General features: G+C 40.8%; 1 long non-coding RNA gene across 1 annotated transcript; it reads right to left on the reverse strand.

Annotated features, from left to right (window-relative positions):
* Positions 1 to 19258: 19258 nt before the first annotated feature.
* On the reverse strand, positions 19259 to 21507 carry LOC131490834 (uncharacterized). Its single transcript, XR_009251234.1, has 2 exons — positions 21390 to 21507; positions 19259 to 19959 (listed from the first exon to the last, which is right to left on the reverse strand). It is a non-coding gene; the product is annotated as an uncharacterized LOC131490834 (long non-coding RNA).
* Positions 21508 to 22582: the final 1075 nt, after the last annotated feature.

Genomic DNA, 22582 nt, shown 5'->3' on the forward strand with positions numbered 1-22582 from the left:
AGTGAACTTGAATTATTTTATTTTATTATACTATCTGTCTCTCTCTCTCTCTCTCTCTCTCTCTCTCTCTCTCTCTCTTTAGGAATCAGCCCTAAAATGTACCGGCCCGAGACACTGGGGCTCAGAACTCACCCTATTCCATCACTGTGTAATCTCGGGCTCTGTCAGAGCTTTAGTTCCCTCTTCTGTAATAACTGGGATCTTATACTGTTATGCACTGGGAATGCTTGTGCTCCTCCCCACCCCCCTCCACCAAATACATATGTTGAAGCCCTTACCCCCAGTGTGATGATACTAGGAGGTGAGACTTTGGGAGGTAATTAAGTTTAGATGAGGTCACGCCTCATGACGGGATTCTTATCAGAAGAGAAAGAGACTAGGGCTTGATCTCTCTGCCATGTGAGGACATAGCAAGAAAACAGCCATCTGCAAGCCAGGAAGAGGGCCTTTCCTAAAATAGGGCCATGCTGGCATCGTGATCTCAGACTTCCAGCCTCTAAAACTGTATGGTATAAATTCCTATTATTTAAGCCATCTAGTATATAGTATTTTGTTATAGCAGCCTACGCTGACTAAGATCTATTTAGATCTCTATGTATATCTCTACATATCTACACATAGATACAGATGATATAGATATAGATACATATTGATACAATTTTAAGGCTCAAATAAGGTCAAATATCTACCCTACTGCTGCCAAGGAATATTCAATAAACACTAATTCTTATCTCCTCTTTTGTGTTACCGTAAGAGTCAGTAATTTAGCTTAGTTCTTTGTTGGCTGTTAGTTCCTTCTTGGTTCTTGGACAACAGAGTTGGATGCTTGACAACTGTTCCAGGAGCGAAGGTGTTTGAGGATAAGGAGGGAAAGCTCCCGATGACAAATGTATTTGTATGCGCAACTCCATTCCATTATTACTATTATTTACCTGCACTCAGAGCAACTACTGAGGAGACAAAAGCCCCAGCAGGTTAGCAGAGTATGATTTATTGGGATCTTCCCTACAGCAGGAGCTAGACTGAGCTCTCAATTGCCAAACATTGCCTGTATTCCCTGGAACAAAATTGCAAGAGACTGCAGCTTCCTCTTCTGGGCAAGTTGAAACAGCAGGAGGGGGTTAATGTATTTCACGATGATTTATAAAATATGCCTTGCCACTTATGAATATGGATATGATTTCTGCAAACAAAAGGTCATATGACTCTCATTTGGGGGACACAATATTTAAGAATGCAATGCCATGAGGGCCTAAGGTGAGGAAAGAAGTTCAAGAGGAAAGGCATCCAAAGGGTCCAAGAGGAGGTACACAATGGCAAAAATAGATAAAGATCAAGAAGAAGGCAGGGGCAGAGGCTGCCCGGATGCCAGAGAGAGACTGGGCAAGGGGAGTGCAAGACGTAAACCGAGAGGGGTCAGGGGAGGTGAGAAAGGTAAAGTGGAAGCTCAAAACAGTTAGGGAAGAGAAGAAAGGAGAGACAGGTCAAGGCCACCTTGAAGTATTAATGTCTTCAGAGAGAATGGGGGAAAAAAAAACACCCTTAGTAATGGAAAAAAGTTGTGAAAGTCTTTCCTGTGGCATTTAAAGTAATAAATATGTATAACTCTTAGGGGCTGTATGGTGTGTGGTATTTGGAAACATGGCTATTTCCCTGGTATTCAATTAAAGAATACTCAGTAGAATATAGTCAGGCATCCTATAGGACTGATCTCATGACCAAGGTTAAAAAATTTCTCAAGTGCTTGGAAGTTTGATTTACGTTGTAAGACTTGACACTTGGATTGAGTTTTAGGTATTAACAGAATTTTCCACATGGTTTGATCGGCCCATCCAGACACTGACATAACATATGGGGACTGAAAAAAAATAATAAAGGAGATAGATATTTCATGAGGACTATGGCCAGGCCCTTTAAACACCTATCTAACTCATATTTCCCAAAGAATATTGTATATTTGTGTCATTTCATTTCCTACCCAAAAGAAGAGGGCATAATTCGGTAGTATATATCATGTTACGTATAACCTATTTGCACCCATTCTAATAATGGGACCTCAAGCCACTCCTTTCCTACTGTTAACCTATGTAAGTGATAAAGAAAGTAGTTTATCTGAGGCTCCAGGGTTCGAGCATCAAATCCATCTGACTATAATCACTGGTTAGTTCAGAGATGGATAAAGAACCCAATTCTGTATCTACAGAATAAAAACACTGAAGAATAATCAGAACTTAACAACAAACAGACTCAGTTTTAATGACCACATTGGATCTTCTGAATATAGCCCTTCCTGGAGACCCTTTAGTTAAAGAGCAAATGCATTCTCTCTGTCTCTCCCTCCATTTTGAGTTGGTCTCCGTCACTTGTAATCAAGGGCTCTGGTGACCACAGATTCTACCAACAGCATTTTTGGAAGACATTTAATTCTACATATCATTTCTGGAGATTTATAATGCATATTGACAATAAAAGTCTTATGAAGTTCTACCTTAAATAAATCTGCTTAATTGTGTTTTTAATCCAGCAATCTGCAAATACATTTGGTCACGCCAGGTTTTTATTTTTTCCTAAAATATCTGTTTGTGTGCTCTGTGAATAACATTTTACAGAACATTCTTGAGGATCTGCTGATCCAAATAAATTTTCATAAGGATCTTATGGGTTAAATATTTAGTTAAAAATTAAAATTAAATTATTCCTCTTTTCATATAAGTAAACCAAGACTTAATCTAGGTCTTAGAGTAAATGAAAAAGTTGGCAGATGGGATAGGATCCCAAGTCTACCAATTCTAAGGATGTTCATGCAGATCCTTGAGACTGAAGGGAGCCCAAGGGAAAAAAAAAAAGTACAAAATCAGAGCCCACACCTTATTTACGTATAGTTTCCAGAAATTCATCAGAGAGCACTTGCCAAGGTTTCTGTGGAAACACTACCAAATATTTGACTCCTACAAAAGCTAAACTCTATGGACTCACAGAAGTTGCCTTTTATTTCATTTTCATCAGATACATCCTGGAAAACTCTGGTGAGGCCCCGTCATCTGCCTTCCAGAAGCTTAAGCTCTAACTCTTTCAACATCACTCAGCGAACAGGTAAAGAAGTTGGGATTTAAATCCAGATGTCTGAAAAGAATATACAAAGATACAAAATCTATGGGTCTAACTTTGGTTCAGTGAAGCATACAAGAGGTGTTCATGGAAGATGGTCAGCACGTGCTGAGCAAGACTTCAGCGAAAGCAGTGCTCAGTTTAGGCTGGAAATGATCAGTAATAAATTCACACGGAGGTGGCTAGTGAGTTGTGTTTTAAGAAATAGGTGTTATTTTGTCAGATGGAGAGGATCAGGAAGGGACATTTCAGAGCCTCTGAGATCATCTGCATCTAGTGTTTTATTTCTCTTGGGCAACGAACACACTGACATCACATCTGGAACCTGTCAGGTCCTCAGGTAATTGGTAAGTACTTTGTCCTAAAGGAAGGGCATAAACCCATGTTTAGATATGCTCTTAACTGGGCTTCTCAGTCAACCTGTCCTTGACCCAAGGTCTTCTACAATTCTAGAGGAGAGGAGATGTACAGATGTGTAAAAATTATTTTTAAAAACTCATTTTGAATATTCCCTGTGAGAAAAAGGGATGTGTCTGGGCGGAGGGTCTTCTGAAAGATCAGTTCGCCGAACTGTCTAGTTGATGATTCCCAACTCTGAGTTTTATTTAGCTTAGCAAACACTTCCTAAATGAATAGCAGACAACTGGGATGTTCACAGGCATAGGTAGGTGTTCATGATAACAGTACGTATGAATCAGCTATACTGTACAGCTGATATCCATTTATTATCTCAATAAATCTCCTGACACTTATGCCACTATCATCCCCCATTTTCCAGATAAGTAAATTAATCTTCAGGGATTAATTACCATATCCAAATCCAGAGGACTTGTTTTGAATTTCTATGCTTTATTTCCTTCCAAATGCCTCTTCTTCCCCATATGCTGCTACAGCTGATTGGCACAGAGACTTCCAGCTACCCAGTGAGTCACAAAGTTTCCAACTGGAGTTTATGCTGAGTAATGTGAAACAAATCTTCCCTATTATTTCAAATGACACTGGAGGAAGATAGGAAGTAGAAGTTAATGAAAAGTCAGGTTTATAGGATTAAAAAAAAAATGGACTTGTACTAAATACAGGTGCATCCTATGACCATTTAAAGAGTATGTAGAAACAAAGTCAATTATTTGAATCGGGATGACAAATCACTACCTTAGCCAGGTCCATGAAATATCTCCTTTAATAATCACCTAAAATAATTTGTAATTATCGTATAGACTTAGTGAAGCTGTACCTTCCTTGGGTGTAAGTTTCCATAGTCAATGCTTAAGGCAAAAATTGTGTGTGATCTAAATTGCCCTTGAAAATCCCTCAGATAATAACAACACTAAGTAGAGAGTACTTAATATGTGCCCAGTACTTTGTATATGAGTACAGTCAGCCCTCAGAACAACCCTATGAGGAAGCCCAATTATCATCCCCATTTTATAGAAGAGAACATTGTCGCAGAGAGATCGAATCATTTGTCAGTGTCCTATTGTTATTAAATGGTGCTTCTGGGAGTTGGAACTAACTCACCAACGTGGCTCCAGGAACTGCCCTTAACCACCACACCCTACTGCCTTTTATCCATAAAATAGCCTTCCTCATTTCAGTAGCTGACCTGATTTAGGGGTCATGGCGTATCATCATTTCTTTAAGCACCAGAAGCATACCCATGCTGCCAAGATGCTCACACTACGATGGGGCAGCCGCGGACTGAGACTCCCTCCCTGGTGTGAGAGCTGCTGATGCGCCTCGAGCATGCGCACATTGAGTGGCCTGCTGAGAACGTTTTCCCAAATTATATTAATGTTTATATTTCTCACTCTGCCTCTCTCTGTCTTGCTTTCTCACAAGGTTGACGTCGGAGTAAATTTAATGCATTTAGTTTTACACCTGATTTTGCAGCGAGGACTCACCAACCTCTTGCCGTCACCCGCGTTAGACGTCCCTCCAAGTGGATTGTGTTTAGGATCCAACTCCACTCTATTTTGTGAATTATTCACCTCTTGGTGGAGGCTAATGATAAGTTGATTCCAAAATTCTTCTTAAAGCCTTCCATTTCCCCCCTCAGTTGAAACACCCGGGCTTTATCTGTGAATATGCTTGGCTTCCCTACAGACACACTTCAGCTCCTGACCCACTCACTGCAAAGTGCCTGCCAATTACTGAAGTGTGAATTAGTGAGTTAACTTTACTCCTATCTCCTGAATCAGTTCTTCGAACACCTGCAACACATATTGCACTAGGGGTTGGGCAGCTAGTGATAAAATGGCTCCATACAACAGTCCTTGCCCTTAAGGACTGGCAGGATTTGTAAACATACATTAATTAATGGATGACAAAAATACATACATTTCATGATACCGAATTTGACATGCATAATGCAGATGGCTTGTCAGAAAAGGACGGCAATGCCGACTACATCTTGCAGGAAATACTCTTTTGAGGGAGGTAAGAAACGGAGCAAAGTAAAAATCAACTTTTTTTCCCGAGTACCTACAGTAATAATAATAGTACCAGTAATGGTAATAAATTTTACTGAGCACCTATATGCTCTAGACTCGCTGCCAGTTGCCTTATGTACATAATCCCTGAGAATCACAATAATGCAGCAGTTTTGGTATATAACCCAATTCTGTAGATGCCTAAGCTGAATTTACAGTGTCACTGCTGGGATACAAACCCAAGCAATGCCTCCTCCCTCTGACTTCTATAGCCTCTGCTGACTCACTTGACATTGTGCTGGTTCAAAAGACGATTTTTTTTAATGTTTATTTTTAAGAGAGAGAGAGAGCGGGGGAGGGACAGAGAGAGAGAGAGAGAGAGAGAGAGAGAGAAAGCTCAGAGCCGACAAGGCACTCAATCTCACTAACTGAACCATGGGATCATGACCTGAGCCCAAATCAAGATAGGACGCTTACCTGACTGAGCCACCCAGGTGCCCACAAAAGATGTTTTATTTTCACTGCCCTTATCAAATGAATTATCTCCTTTGTCTCTTCTATATATCGTTTCAAATAGGTAGGGAAAGTAATATTATCTCCATTTTGTAGATGAGAAAGGAGACAGGGAGACAGGATACGTGAATTGCCCAATTCACATTCATTCCTTCAAAAATATTTTGTACCATGGAGTGTGTGAGAAGCTACAACCGTGTGGTCAGCAAACATACGATTCCTGCATTCCCAGAGCTCAGGATTTTATGATTCATTGATGACGTCACCACAGAAATACAAAAATAATGGCAAGCGGGGATACAGCCATACAGGAAAAGGTCAAGTGCCATCAGCATGTACGGTACAAGGATTAACCCACTCTGAGAAACTGAGGCAGATGCTCCTGGTGGACGGACTTGGGAACTAGTACCCGCAGAGGAGTGCAGGGTTAATTAGCTGGAAGTGGGCCAAAGTAGGCAGGGTAGGAGAGGCTTGCCTGAGACATTCCACGGATGGATTGAAGCAGAAAGAACGGGCTCCCCGAACAGACAGAGGGGCAGTATTCCTGGTGTTCAGAGGGCAATACTGCAGAGGCAAAACAGAGACAGCCAGATCATGCAGGGTCCTATGAGCTGTGAAGGCCTTTGTAGGTTCCCCATAGAGGAGCAGGGAGACTGACGAGTTTCAGGCAGAGGAGTGACTCCTGCATTTTAAGAAGTTCCCTCTGGTGCAGAGTGGAGGGTGTACACTGGACAAGAGCTGGAGTAGACACAGGGAGTGGGAAGGAGGCTCTTTCAGGAGTGGGGAGGAGTTGAGGGGAGAGGGAAGGGGAGGACGGGAAGGAAGGGGTGAGAGGAGGGGTAATGGCCTGAGTTAGGATGGAAAAGAAGCTGGTGGGTCTCAGAGATTTCTGACATAAAATGAACATAATTTCGAGCCTGATTGACTAGGGGGTTGAGGAGAAGCTAAAGTGGCAGCGTCGGTCACCTGGGGTCCAAGTCTAGGGCTGCACACAATGTGACAAGGCCTGCTGCCAGGGACTGGTTCTTAATTTAGATCTTAACTATATCTGGGCATGAGCAGGGAGCATCGGGACTAGGGATACAGAAACCGGTTAAGAAATGAGGCCACTTCCCACGTTCCTCTGTGGTATTTGGGATGCTGGACTTGTGGGAATCTGTGGGGGAGTCCTGAATAGGGGCGTGCGTGTGTGTGTGTGTGTGTGTGTGTGTGTGTGTGTCTAGGGGAAAGAGAGAGGAGGAGAGAAACAGAGTTAACTTTTCTCTCCTGCCCCAGTTTCTCTGAGCTGCTCTGTCTTTTGTGCTCTTTGCCAAGAGGAAAGAAAACAGATTGTTCTTGCTCAGAGCATTCAGCTGACTCAACTGGTGCCAAACCAAAAAAAGCCCTAAGAACATAATAATAATTGCTCATGTGTACACAGCACTTTACAGTTTACAAAGGACTCCACATTACACTCATAAAACTGTAAGCCCTGGGAGGCAAGCAACCCACTATTAATTCTCCTTCAGTTTGAAAGACACAAAAATGTTCTGAGAGGGCAAATGACTGGCTTAAGCCTTGCAGCATATTGGCATCATCCAGATCTGACTTTGCCCTGAGTTCAAGTTCACCTGCCACTGGCTACATCAGGCTGAGTTCAGAGTGAAGGGGCCGCCAGTGACACAGAGGACTGCACAGAGGCCCTCCCCATTCCCAACGCCCTTTCACACTGGGCATCTCACTCTCAGCACCAAAACAGGCCTCAAGTTATCATCCTCATATCAGATGAGAAAACAGAGGATCACAGGTTCCCGAGGTCAAGCCCAAAGTCAAACAGCCAGCAAATGGTAGAGTTGGGAACTGAATCCAATTCTTCTCTTGGCCTTTGCCTTCTCCCAGGACTACTGTTAAGCTAAGGGGTGTGGGATGCCAGGTCCAGAGACAGAGAGAGAGAGACAGACAGAGGGAGGCAGATTTAAAGAATTCAAATACAATGTGTGTTGAAGATGCTCTCCCGTACAAATCTCTAGTTTAGGTTACAGCTCGCCAGTGAAGGAGGCCAGGTCGGCAGCAGAGAGGAGGGGCTGGGTAAAGAGCAGCTGTCGTTGCGATCTCCTAATTGGAAATAATTGGGATTCTGTCTCAAACCACAGAGCCATGATTTAGCCAACTCAGCCTCAACCAGGAAGCATCTGTTGCCATCTCCAATGGCAACACTTCAATCTCCACTCCAGAACACCCTTCTTCCCTGCCAACTGGCAGGCAGTTACCACTCAGAGCCTGCAGGCTTCTCGATCCAGCCCCAAGGCCCCGGGAAGAATCAAGTTCGGTCAACTTCCCAAGTCAGGATAAGGGGAAGAGGTGGGGAAGGGCGTCGCACTCTACTGAAGACTTTGGGTGATGGGAACTGGAGTTTCTGAGGATGTGCCAGGCACTCGTCTAGGAGACCCATACTTGCAAATTTATCTCATAACCCAGTGAAGCAGGAGATAATGCCATAGACTCAGAGAAGTTATACTGCTAGTGAGTCGTGGAACTGGGATTGGATCTCCTGTCTCTCTGGTGCTAAGACCGTGCCCTATTTCCACTCTTCTTCATATTTCATCATCTCTGTTGTTTTAAGACTCTCTATTGGGCTGAATTCCTGATGTTATGTCCATCTCTCTCTCAAGGCAAAGATCAATCTCCACCTCCTCTTTAAAGCCCTCCCCTTGCTCTCAGGTGAAAGTGAGTCCCCCCCCAAACTAAGGAAGCCAGGAGGACACTGGAAAAGAAATTCATAGTTGCTGAGCAGCAAAGGTTGGCTGTTTTGATATCACCTTGCTTTGCGGATATGCTGGAAACTGACTTCTGTTTATTATGTTAATGAACCCTCTGTGATTCTCCATTGCTTATGCATAATTAAGATGGCCTTTAAAAAAATATCTCCTGCTAGAGTTTGGGAAAACTGAAGTGCTTGTTTGGATTGGTAATAACGAATAACAGAAAATATGGCAGCTGCTTCTAAAAGAGCTGCAAGGGATGAGCTGCCTGATGGCACAAGGAAGATACTGAAAGAGAATCCAAAGTATGGGGGGCAGGGCAGGGTAAGCGAGGACATCATTCTGTTCTCTTCCAGTCACCCTATTATGAGGTGTTTCCAGGGCCATGTTTCAGGAAGAACATTGACAATAGGATCAGACCCCAACAAGAGTTCCTGGATGGCAAGAGGGCTGGAATGCTATGATACAGGGCTTGTTAAAATGAATGAACTCTGGGCCTCATTTTCTCATTTTATTTATTTATTTATTTAAATATAAATGTCATTTTATTTTTAATTTTTTTAATGTTTATTTTTGAGAGAGAGAGAGACAGAGTGTGAGCGGGGTAGGGGTAAAGAGAGAGGGAGACACAGAATCTGAAGCAGGCTCCAGGCTCTGAGCTGTCAGCACAGAGCCCAATGTGGGGCTCGAAATCACGAACCAGGAGATCATGACCTGAGCCGAAGTCAGACGCTTAACCGTCAGAGCCACCCAGGCGCCCCTCTCATTTAAAAAAAATGAACAGATTCAGTGCAATTAGTGTTTCTCGGTGTTACTTCTTTGCTATTTGTTTGTTTGATGAGCATTCGATAGAACACTGGATGATGGATCACTTTGAGGATCCAGGCATCAAATTGCCATGTGCCTGGTGCAATTACAGATTCTTGGACGTCGTGGATAAACATAAGCCTTGATTTCATGGAGCTTACATTCTACTCATAGGAGAGGAGATAAGCAAGTTAACCCACTTACAGAGCAAATAATTTCAGATCATGATAGGGTTATTGCAAAAACAAAAGAGGATGGTGAGGGTCATGTGATAAACAATGCTTGAGAAAGTTAATAATTTGGTGATTTTTAAGTCATATTTAAGTTAAGATCTGAATGACCAGAAGGAACGAGGTAGACACAGATCTGTGGAAAGACGTTCCATGTGGAGGCAACATCCAGTGCAGATTTCCTGAAGCAGCAATCAGTTTGGTGTGTTTTTAGAATAGAAAGAAGGCTGGGGTAGCTGTGGTTCAATGAGTTGAGGGGGAGAGTGGTCGGAGATGAGGCTAGAGGGTAAACAGGGTCAGATCATGTAGGGCCTGGTAACAAGAATGGACTTCATTCCAAGTCCCATGGAAAGAAGCCTTTGGGGGTCGTCTGTAAAGGAGTGACATGATCTTTATGCAATGAGAAATCTGGACCCCATCCATAATACAATGCACACAATCACAAAATCGGTTATTGTTTTGGAGGATCCCAGCTCTCCCTAGATACCATCCACGTTCCTTCTCGATTTCCCTGAATTCTAAGGCTCCTTCTAGCTCTTACGTGGCACGGGTATATTTGAATGGATTAGGACTGCTTAGCTGAATGGCAATACTTAACAACAATCTTTGATAATATAAAGAATGCTGAACAAAAGACAGTTTGAATTTATCAAATGAGATGTGCTAGTTTGAACTACAGGGCCCAGATTCTCACCCCTCCTGCTTCCCCCCACCTACCCCAGTGGCATTATTGTGTTGACAGTTTACTACTGGCTAGGAAGACAAATGTCCTAATAAGGACCAATGTTATTAGTAGGGAGTGAAGGGAAAGTTCCTTCTATTCAAGGCCTAACATTCTTCCTATCTCTTCCATGAAAACTTTCCAAATATACATGGAATACTATGTATTTGCAAACATGTTTTATTTCTTCAATTTTAATGTAAGCTTCTAAAGTGCTAAATCCCTTCCGGATTTATATTTAGATGGGCGTCTCGCCTTTCCCAATGGCCTGAAAATATCTCAAAGGTGGGGACTATATTTTCTTGATTTTTACGCCTAAAACAGTGCCTATTTTATGTGCCAAATTGTGTCCCCCCTCCTCTAAAATTCACGTGGGAGTCCTCACCCCCAGTACCTCAGAATGTGACTGCATTTAGAGAGAGAGCTTTTAAAGAGGCAATTAAGGTAAAACAAGGTCATATGGATGGCTATAATAGAAAACAACCAATGTCTTTATAAGAAGACATTAGGACACAGATGAGCATGTGCCTGGAGGAAAGATCATTGAGGACACAGTGAGAAGGTGGTCACCTGCAACCCAAGGAGAGAGGCCTCAGAAGACACCAACACTGCTGACACCTTGATTTTGGATTTCCAGACTTCATAACTGTGAGAAGCTTTGAGACCATGTCAGTTGTTTAAGTCACTCAGTCTGTGAGAATTTTGTTATGGCAGCCGCAGCAGACCACTGGAGCCTGCCACCGTACGTATGATTTTGTTCCCTCCCCTACTGAATTGTGAGAACATCTAAGACAGCAGCTGTTCACCTTTGTGCCCAAGGTTCCTAGCACTAGGCTTTGCACCAGGCGAATGAATCTCAACATTAATAAAAATGGCAGACCCAGAGGGTTTCAGTGATTTCCCAAGTTCCCTCTGTGCCAGCCCAAGAGCTGACCCTTCCTGGCTTTGATTTGGAGAAATCGCAAAGAGATGGTCATCACAGTCAGGTTCAAGGTAACAAGACTGTGGGTTTAGGAAGCACTGAGAATAGCCATCAAGAGAAGCCAGAGTCCCTTCAAGGGGACAAGTGGTTAGGAAACAACACCCAGGCTCACACGTGCTGAAATGTGCATGCTGGAAGGTGACAACTCCTTCCCTGGGATGGCATATGGGGACAGTTCTGCCCCTCTCTCCACGCCAGTCTGGCCACTCTTCACCCACCGCCTGGCTTTCTTCCAAGGCAGGAAGAGTTGTTCATCTGATTGGTTAAGTCTGAGTCACTCACTGAGCCAAGTTAATAGTAAACAGGCTTACTGTGCCTTAGAAAGCTGGGACTAGATATTAGCATCTTTTTGCACGCCCTTTACCTCTTCAAGAGGCAGAAAGCAAAAGTTACACCAGTCACACTGGGACTGTTACACCCACTGGGACCAGCCATGTCTTTCTCCCCCAAGCAGACTTGAGTGTGGCAGCTCAAGTCAGATTTGAGGAGCAGGAGGATGTCTCCTTAACCTTTGAGGCCACACATCAACTCCGTCCCAGTTTCTGACCAGAGACTTCTGCCCTGTGTTACTAGAGACTGGCACACGCACTCACACCGAGTGGGGAGTTTGATTCTTGTGTGAGCACTGTCCCTGTTTATCTTCAAACCATAGGAGGGCAAACGGGTGAGTTTCTGGCCTCAGTCTGTATAAACCTTCTCTTTCATTCCCCTATCACCTTGCGGTCCCCAAATCTCCCACGGTTGCCCAGACTCTGGGAGTTTTGCAGAGACAGTTGGGCTGCACGTCTGTGGGTGGTTTAAGATCCTGTGAATTACGCAGATCCTGGCTCCCGTATCATCAATTATTCTGGTCCTTCATGTGGGCCTGCGTGGGCTGCATCTTGTGATTTCTGGTTCTCGCCCTGCGGGGACTCTTATCAGCCTGACCTTTTGAGTCACTTCATCACCGAATTGCTTTTTCTTAATTTGCAATGCCCCCCTTCTGCCTTTTTCTTCCTGACACCCATTTTGACTAGCACACTGGTTCCTAACTTGCACAGATACATTCTCGGTTCCCTTTCTCCCTCCCAAGTGTGAAGTTTATCACCTGAAAAAAACAAATCAAGTGTGACTTTCCCCCCTTCGGTTTCCTAATCATTTTAAAGCACTGATTTACCTCCCAAAATAACAGGGACTGTACCATGTTCTAAGAGGGTAATGAACAAAGAAAAACTTCCCTTGCTATAAGCATTGAATTCAGTTTTCCTTTTAAAATAAAAAAAAACTACAGACACACACATATATGTATCTTATATAAAGAATAGTGTTCATAATAGAAAAATTAGTTACTAGAGGTGAAACAAAAGAAAATAAAATATATACATGTATTTCTGGATATAGATGCAATTTCATTCCACAGTCTACGGGCAGAAATAACCCCCTGAGGTCAGCCGCTCTGAAGCATTCTGTTCCCATTCTAATAAAGTTCCTGTGGCATTTATGCAGAGATGTGCTGCCAGGTAATTCTGTGGCGGCTGCTTCATTTCTATAGTTCCCTGAGCCAGAATAATGTCAACTTCTCTAAAAGCTGGAACCTAGGGAAAGCAGTGTTGTTAGGTACCCCTCCTTCCAAAATTATGGAGAAGATAGCCACTGAACCCACGGGGTCCTATGCAGGTCCTATGAAATGGACCGGGTCTCTTTCCTATATACGTCTGGGGGAATCATTGTGTCTAGCCAGTAGGGTGGCATGTGGTCTGGCCCAGGCCTTACTTCCCTCACCAATAAAAGTGTTTGCCAAGTCATGGGATTAAACATCTGCATGTGTACTTAGTTATAATTGTCATCCTTTCTTTACCTGTTCATAATGTTGAAATATGCAAATATCAAGCAATAACAAAATACATTATGATAGTATTTATCTCTCAAGACCCTCTAAGCGCATCATACAGTGGAAGTTATGTTTAGAACTTGTTGATAAGGTCACTTCCTTGGCTAATGCATTGTGTACTCCAGTAGCATTTTAATTTATAAATATTTGGGGCTTTCCTAGATATCTTAAAGTTATTGATTTCTAATATAATTCCATTTGATTAGAGGCCATACTCTATATGATATCTTTTTTTTAATTTTACTGAGATCTATTTAATAGTCTAGCATATAGTCTATCTTGGTGAACATTCTATATATACTAGAAGTTTGTACCCTCTATAGTTCCTGGGTATAGTGTGGTATAATTGTCACTTATGTCCATGTGGTTGATAGTGTTACTCATAGCTATATCCTTACTGACTTTTTGTTATCTATCACTTACTGAAGAACAGTATTGAAATCTTCAATTATGATTGAGGATTTATCTTTCTTTAGTCAGTTTGCTTCACGATTTTAAGATCTTCAGTGATAATTGTAGATTTATGTATTTTCCCCCAATTCTGTTAGTTTTGCCTTATGTATTTTGAAGCTCTGTTATTAGGCATGTATACATTTATGATCACTATGTCTTCCCAATGAATTGACCATATCAATTGTTGCTCTTTATCTTTGGCTATACTCCTTGCTTTCAAATGGAAACTACCTGAGTAATAATTGTTTCAGGTAAGGATCACCAATGGATACTAAAACCAGTAGGTAAGAGCTTGATGAGAAACAGGATATTCACATGGTACGTGGTCTCAAAGAATTTTCCAATAAGATAGTTATTAATGACAAATGACAACATTAGAGGAGAAAATCAGACACCACGTTGACTGAATGATCAGAGTTAATCACCAGAAACAGGACAAATAGACAACATTTCCTTCCTAATATTTTGCAGAGAAAAGGACACAGTATCATTACCAAGGTACTTCTGCCAAAAATACATAACCTGAGCCTGATTATGGGGAAACAGCAGACTGATCCAATCTGAGGAGTATGCTACCAAAGAAGACTTGTGATTTTTTTAAAAACTAAAGGTCATGAAGGCCAGAGGCCGAGGAGTCTTTCTACGTCAAAGGAAAGTAAAGGGATATAATAATTAGGTTCAACATTTAATCCCAGATTAAATTCTCAGTGAGAAGAAAAATTACACTTGCTAAAAAAAAAAAAAAGAAAAGAAAAAAAAGAAAAAGAAAAAGAAAGAAAAAAGGGAAAAAAAGGACCTCAGTGGGATGATTGAGAAAAATGAAACAGGATCTGTAAATTAGGTAATAATATGGTAGCAATGTTGATTTCCTGATTTTTATCATTGTATTCCTGTCTCTGTAAGAGAGTGTGCTGGTTTGGGGGAGCACACAATGAAATATGTAAGTGTAAATGAGAATTGTGTATGTAGCATATTCCCAAAGGGCACAGGAAAAACAAAATCTGCAGGCCTGGGTGTGTGTGGACAGATTGTCACACAGGGAAGGGAAAGGAGAGGGAGGAGGAACAAGAGGAAAAGAGACACAGGAAGAGTGATATTGAGAGGAGCGGAGGTTAACATGTGCAGAATCTGGGTGCAGAGTATACAAAAATTCTTAAAAGCACTTCACAATTTCTCTACACATCTGAAACAATTTTAAAATTAAAGTGCTCCTTGTCTTGAACTCTATTTTGTCTGATATTAATAGAGTCACTTCAACTTTCTTCATCTTAATGTGTGCGTCGTGTTTTTATTGCATCTTTTAACTTTCAAACTACCTGCGACTTCATATTTGAAGTACTCCCTGATGCATTGCGTCTTGCTTTTTTATTTAGTTTGATAATCTTAACCTTTTAATTGTCATGCTGAGTTCGTCTAGATTTAATATTATTATTCACATAGTTGGATTTACATCTACCCTTTACTTATTACTTTTCTATTTGTCCTTTACTGCCTTCATTTGGGTTAATCAAATATTTTCTAGCATTTAAGTTTAATTCTTCTATTGGCTTTTCAGCTATACCTCTTCACTTTTTTTTTTTTTTTTTTTTTTGGTAATGATTGCCTTAAGGATTCCAATATGCACCCTTAAGTTATGACACTCTACTTAATGTCATTATTTCCAGTAAAGTGAAAGGTCCTTGCAACAGTGGAGTTCTGTTTACCATCTTATTTTTTTATGTCTTGTATCTAATATGTGTGCAATAGATATGTGGCATTATAATTTTTGCCTTAAATAATCATATGCATTGAAATATACTAAGAAAACTTTAAAAATTGTCTTTTCTGTTTGCCCTTATGCTTACCACTACCTCTTTCTAAAAATCTGTCAATTTCCTTTAGCAGGATGAACTTCCTTCAGCCTTTCTTGAATTCCAGCTTCAGGAGACAAATTATCTCAATTTTAAAAAAATGTAAAATATCTTCATTTTGCCTCCATTTTTCATGGATATTTTCACTGGATATGGACCTTTAGCTTGACAGTTTCCCACTCCCATCCCCAGTGCTTGAAAGATGTCATCTTTCATTCTCCATTGATTCTGGTGAGAAATCACCGATCATTTACATCCTTGTTTTACCATATCTGATGTGTCATTTTATTTGGATTCATTCAATATATTTTTTTAAATGTTTGATAGTTTAACTATAATGTTCCTAGATGTCATTTTCCTTACTTTTATCCTTTCGGGGGAATTTTTCTCATTTCCCTTTTGGATGTTCTTGGATTTGTGTCTTTATACCTTCCACCAAATTTGGGGGTGATTCCACCATTATTTCTTCCATTGTTTTTCTGTCCCATAATCTCTTATTTATACTCAAATTATTATATGCCTGTTGCAGTGTTTGATATTGTCCTGCAAGTCACTAAAGATTTGCTGTTTTTAATTTCTATTATTGTATCTTCAAGTTCACTCATCTCTTTTGTGGCTGTTTCCAATCTGCTATTCTATCAGATCAGTGAATTTTTCATTTTATATATTATATTTTTGTTTCTAGAAACAAAAATCTCTGCTAGAGATTCACTTATTATGTCCATACTCCTTTAAATCCTGACATTTTTATGATAGTTGCCTTAAATTGTTTTTTTTTTGTTTTTTTTTTTTTTGTTTTTTTTTGCTAATTTCAATAGCTGGGTTGTATCAGGGCCAGTTTCCAGGTTTGGGGTCACATTTTCTAGCTTTTTCATGTAACTAGTAATATTTTCACTACTATAATATACTGAATAACATAGATACTATGCTACTGAGACTATTTTGGTAACCTCCTTTAGAGAATGTTAAGTTGTATTTTTTTCTTTTCCCAGAAAGGCAATTGATTTATTATAGAAAAATTCCATTAGTAGCATCTCTCTGAATTTGCCACTCAGCATTGTTTTGAGAACCCCTTGCAATGGTTAGTTAGCTCACTACCTCCTTAAGAAGTCCAACTCTATCAAAATCTCCAACAGGTCTGATTATTAAAAATGTCAGTTCCTGGGGCACCTGGGTAGCTCAGTCGGTTAGGCATCTGACTTTTGGATTCAGCTCAGGTCATGATCTCGTGTGGTTTGAGAGTTTGAGCCCTTTGTGGGGCTCCGTGCTGACAGTGCAGAGGCTTCTTGTGATTCTCTCTCTCCCCCTGCCTGCCCCTCCCCCTCAAAATAAATAAACTGGAAAAAGAAAAGAAGAAAAATGTCAGTTCCTTTGTCTTTAATAATAATGTGCTGTCTTTATAATTTCACCCAAAACCACAGAAGTAAGTCTGTTGCCATTCCAAATGACAGCCAATGTTCTCTGGGAGAGGTTTTCCTAATTTTCATCAGATTCTTAAAGGTCTCAGTATTTTAAGTACTTCATAGTATGTGATTATTGGGATCATTTCTATTCTCTGGATTGTTTGAGATATTATATATAGGGCTTGGGAGGAAAGACTCTGGAACCACACTGTCTGGAGCTCTACTGTATTATCTTGGGACAAATTACTTAACCTCTGTGCCTTAGTATCCTCACCTATAGAGTAAGGATAAGAACATGGGTTATCTATCTATTAGACTGTTGTAAAGATCAAATCAGTTGGTAAATGTAAAAATAATTAACAGTGCCTGGCATACAGTAAGTGATGATCTGTTACTGCTGTATAATCAAAATTTCCTTTGGAACCTTCTGGTATATCAACGTGAGTGGGTTACCTACAATTTACCTCAATAAAAACCTTTTTTTTTTCTTAGATTGCTGTTGAGAATGAGCAGATAATCCATATTTTAAGGTGAAATCTGGGGCAGTAATTGGGATGGGAGAAGGATGTGGGGCAGGGGGCAGATGGGGCAAGACCAAGTCTCACTATAAAGAGTGAAAATACAAAGGTCAAAACAAAGGTTGGCTTTCAGTGGGTCCCAAGCTGGCTGCATCACAACATTTGAGGAGTGTTTAAAATTTTTCCATTTCTGAGACCCATTTCAGACCTACCAAATTAGAATCACTGGGGTAGGTCCTGGGAGTTTTCATTTCATAAGCTTCCTAACAACCCCACTCCATCCCTGAGTCAATTCTCAAACATCTTGGTGGCATAAGTTCATGAGACGCCATTTAGGACACTGGGCAGATTAAGGACAATGCTTCCATAAGCATAAATGATGCTAAGTAAGGCAGTGGCCAGCAGCTCCCTTATTTTACTGATGGGTACATGGAAAATGAAAAGAAGTGGCTTCACTCTACTCACCCTGATAAAAATGAAAATGTCAGACCATACTCTACTGACTTCACAGCTGGTGTTTTCTCTGACACACTTATGAAATGATTGTTTCAGTTGACCTAGAGACTGGGCCTCTATCATCTGCTAAAAAGTCTTCTGACAAATAATCCACCGTGATTTTTCCTTTAGGAGAGTCAATATCATCTCAGTTTATCTCCCTTTAAAATCGGTACAGCCCTGACCTTAAAGAAGGAGGGTGCTGTGAAGTTTAATTAAGGTTGGACGTCCTCAGATGCCTCCAGATGAAAGGCACCATACTGATGCATAGTATTACCACTATTAGAATTTACCAGTTGCAGGCTTCTGGTCACCTGCTGGGCTGTGTGTTATGATGCATTTGAAAGAACAAGAAAGAAAAGCAAGCACATCAGCTGCTGCTTGGAAATCCAACCTGACCTTAGACTCGCTCATGCCTTACACCTGAACATCAAACCCATCTCAGATCCCAGAGGAGATTCAGAGCTTCTACAGCTCCCAGAGAAGGCCTGATGAGAAGATATGGGATAAAGAGGAATGAGCTCTGACTTTGGAGGTGAATGATGATGAGCTTGGATCCTGGGCCGCCAGCTTACTAACTACAGGAAACTTTTTGCCAACTCTCAGCGTACTGGAGATAATGCCCAATTTTGACACAGCTGTTCAGAGGAGTAAATGAGTACGCTACTTTACACAGCACATGAAACTGAGTAAAAGCTGCCGAATGACGGATTCCAGAGAAAAACTGACGCAAATATCTAGGAGAGACAAAAGTGACAAGAGAGAATAGCATACGAGACCGTATCCATTCCGTAAAGATTATACAGTTACATTGAAACAATCAGGAACATAATGTTTAGCTAATGCTATTTTCCGATGAAATAAAGGCAGGTGGATGTTCAGGACTTATAGCAACACCCTGATACGTAACCTCCACTGTCTTCATTTCACCGATACATAGATGAAGCTCACAGACTTGAGGTCACACGAATCGTCAGTGCAGAGAGGCGCTGTGACCAGTATTCTTTGTCACATGACAGCTGATCTTCCTATCCACATGGTGGACGCAATGTGTGTGATTAATGGTCACGTGTTTTGTTTTGTTTTGTTTTGAATCCCAACATGTGGTTTTGTTTGACCAAGTTAACTTTTGAGAATCTTAAGAAATAAAACAGTCATTTTAATATCTCACTGTTAATATTATTCTTTTCTTCTCTTATCACAACTCTGTCAGGGAAATAGAGAGTGGGCATCATTATTTCCATTTTATTGACATGGGAACTGAGGCCCAGAGAGCGTTAAGACCAAGAGAGTAGCCAATGAACATAATTTATACAGAGATCAAGTGCTTCTTAGAGGTTTATGTGCATTCTGCTTCCTTGTTGTATTCCTAATCATATCATAATCTTAAGGCAGCATTCCCTAAATGTTATACATGAGGCAGGGCAGTGATGTGAAAACAATCTCTTCTTTATCCCCTAAGGGTGGGAGCAGTTAACCTTCCGCCTAAACTGAAAGAGGTTCTGGCAGATAAACACTTTCTCTCAAAACAGTAACGGGAGCTCCCAGGTGGGATATTTTATATTCGAGTTATTCAACTCTCCATTCCTCTGGTCCCCTGTTCTGTCCCTGAGCAGCAGTAGCATAATATCTGCTGGGGTGAATAACAGCCTCCCTCACTGTGCCCCTTCAGAAGCGGGAATGGCCAAGGGGTCCTGAGAGGGCTGGGTCCTGTAGGGTAGGCACAGCTGAGCCTGAGACACGGTGAGCTTCACGGAGGTCGAGGATTTTATTCTGCTTTCCTCCATCCTGATTAATTTCATAGCTAATGACTCTATGGACTTAGTGATGTATGATGCTCTGTCGGGGACAAAAAAAAAAATGAACTTTTACTAATAGAACATCTTCATGCAGTGAAAGGTTTTGCAAACGAATGTAACTCACACAGAATTATGTCGGCAGGGGAGTCCCAAGGAAAAATCTTCTAAAGACCAGAGAGCAGAAAAAGGGAGACCTAGTGTAGAAGACAGGAAGGGAGAGTTTTAAAGGTACAGAAAGAAGAGAATGGCAGGCCTATTTAGAGAGATAAAGAGAGACACAGAGAGAAGCAGACTCAGCTTGAGACAGACTCAAGGACAAAAGACTGAAAGGCAGAGATGTAGACAAAGTCATGTATGTATATATATATATATATATATATATATATATATATATACATACACTTTTGGTTAACTTAGTGAGTGGACTCAGAGGTATTCAATAATATTTTGTAAACATTGTAAGTGCTTATCTCAAATAATGATATCTACTCGACATCTGCTTATTGAACAAATGTATATATTGAGCACCTTCTCTGTGTAAGATACAGTGCCAGAAACCTGGAGGTACAAGAAGGAAAACACATGCAAAATCTACTTGCTAAAGTCTAATTAGAAAGATATTCATTAAACAAAGAAGAATAGAAGTAAATATCCAATTTCAATATCACAGTTACAGCGATGGATAAATCCATGGGTGTAGAAAGGCATGTTTAACAACTACATGGAATCAAGGTGTGATATAAATAGCCAAGAATAACAGAAGCATAAAAATCTATTCTTCTCTTCATACAATTTTAAGGCTTAGAGACGCGAAGGGGTTTGACCAAGCTCACAGAGTAAAGTATATCTAGAATTGATACCTATTACATTAAGTGGGACTTAAATTACACATTTTTATTTAGAAGTGAAACAATTATGGAATAGTTCAAACATGCAGAAAAGTATAATTGGGTACAATGGCCATCCATGTGCCTACCACTGACTATCCTCTTTTGTAAGTCTAAATTTGCACCACCTAGAAAGAAAAAAAGGTAAACTGAGGGCCTTCTACGTCAGCTACCTCAGCTGCATTACCTTTTCACTTTCTTGACGCTCTCAGGATGCAAAGGTCACACCATTTTTACAGATGAAATCACTGAGATTCAAAAGATTAGGTAACTTTCTCAAGTGTGGAAAGCTCATAGCTGGTAGAGTCAAAAATTTCCACCCAGGTCTATTGAATCCCCTGATCTTTCTGGTAGGCTGCACGATCAAGGACAAAAGGCAGAGAAAGGACTGAGATTTTTCGACACTCTGACATTTGGAAATAGGACACCAGAATACTTTACTTTCCCTTCTATCCCCTCCCCTTCTTCTTCTCTTTATTGGCTAGGTGAGTAGGAGATTTATTTTAGTTCCTTAAGGATTATTCACATGTTCACTCCCACTTCATCTCAGGTCTAAGAAACGCTGGCAGGAAAAGTAGCACACCTGTTCCTCCTTTTCCACGTCTTCCCTTCCCGTTCACATCAGCATCTGAAGCTGCCATACTTTGTTAACTCATTGCCATGATCTCTAACTGAGGGCAATATGCTGCTAACTCCCAGCTGTTGCTATGGTGACCATGATGTCATAAAATGACACAACCTGTTCCGGCGAGGGTGATGATGAATTCTTTTTAATCTAAGATATTAAACTTCACAAAAATACAGAATGCTACATGTGAAAGTAGAAAGGAAACTGAGTTATGCAGAAACCCAACATTAGAGCATATTTTTCTTCTTAGTAATCAAGTTGGACTCGACAGCCTCCATATGGTCTTTTACTGCTCTAGGATTTTATAATTACGGGAAAAGATGAATAATTACTTCTCTCAGAAAGAAGCAGCATCATTGGCCTAAGGTTGAGAGGACCACGATTTAAATAGGACTCTGAGTTGAAGGGCAGAGTGGTCTTCCAGAAAAATGACTAAGGTCTGGGCTTACTTCCGTTGAGCATTTGTGAAGCTTTCCTTTTTCCTAGCCTCAGTCCCACCATCTGTTAAATAGGAATGAAAGTATGGAGCTTTCTGCAAAGATTGAATGAGAAAACATGTTCAAAGTACTTGGCACACAGTGACTCTACTTAAATATTATTTTCTTAGCTTTAAATACTTGCAAGGATATGTCATTTCACAGCATGAACTCAGGCAAGTTATTCCATTACTTTTGGGCATAGCAATTTTATTATCATTTATAAAAATGAAGAGTGTTGAAGAAAATAAAGATAAAGGAAATACAGAAGCAGATGAAAAACAAAACAAAAGATATGTATGGTTTTAGTAAAGCTCATCCAGTTCTAGACTCCAGAATCTAGAACAAATGTTCCCATGGAAAGACTAGATGTGCATGTGTGTATTGTTCCTTTTAACCACACAATCAAATCCAATCACTGCCTAATATGACACCTGATAAATGAAGCAAGATATTTAGGCCCTCTTCGAGAGCACTGGTGAGTGGGATTATGTCTGTGGGAGGTGGCCTGGGACTTCAAACTAACTGTCATGGGTGGTTGGACTGGAGATATAAGACTTGAAGGGAGAGAAGTTACAGAGAGAGAGGTGTGAGAGTCATTCCCAATCCTGTAAAGATGATTTACATCCTAAGGGGAGAAGACTTGCTTGATTTGGCCCTAGAAGTCAGGAT

Source organism: Neofelis nebulosa, chromosome 12 (genome assembly GCF_028018385.1).
Source record: "Neofelis nebulosa isolate mNeoNeb1 chromosome 12, mNeoNeb1.pri, whole genome shotgun sequence".
NCBI lineage: Eukaryota > Metazoa > Chordata > Mammalia > Carnivora > Felidae > Neofelis > Neofelis nebulosa.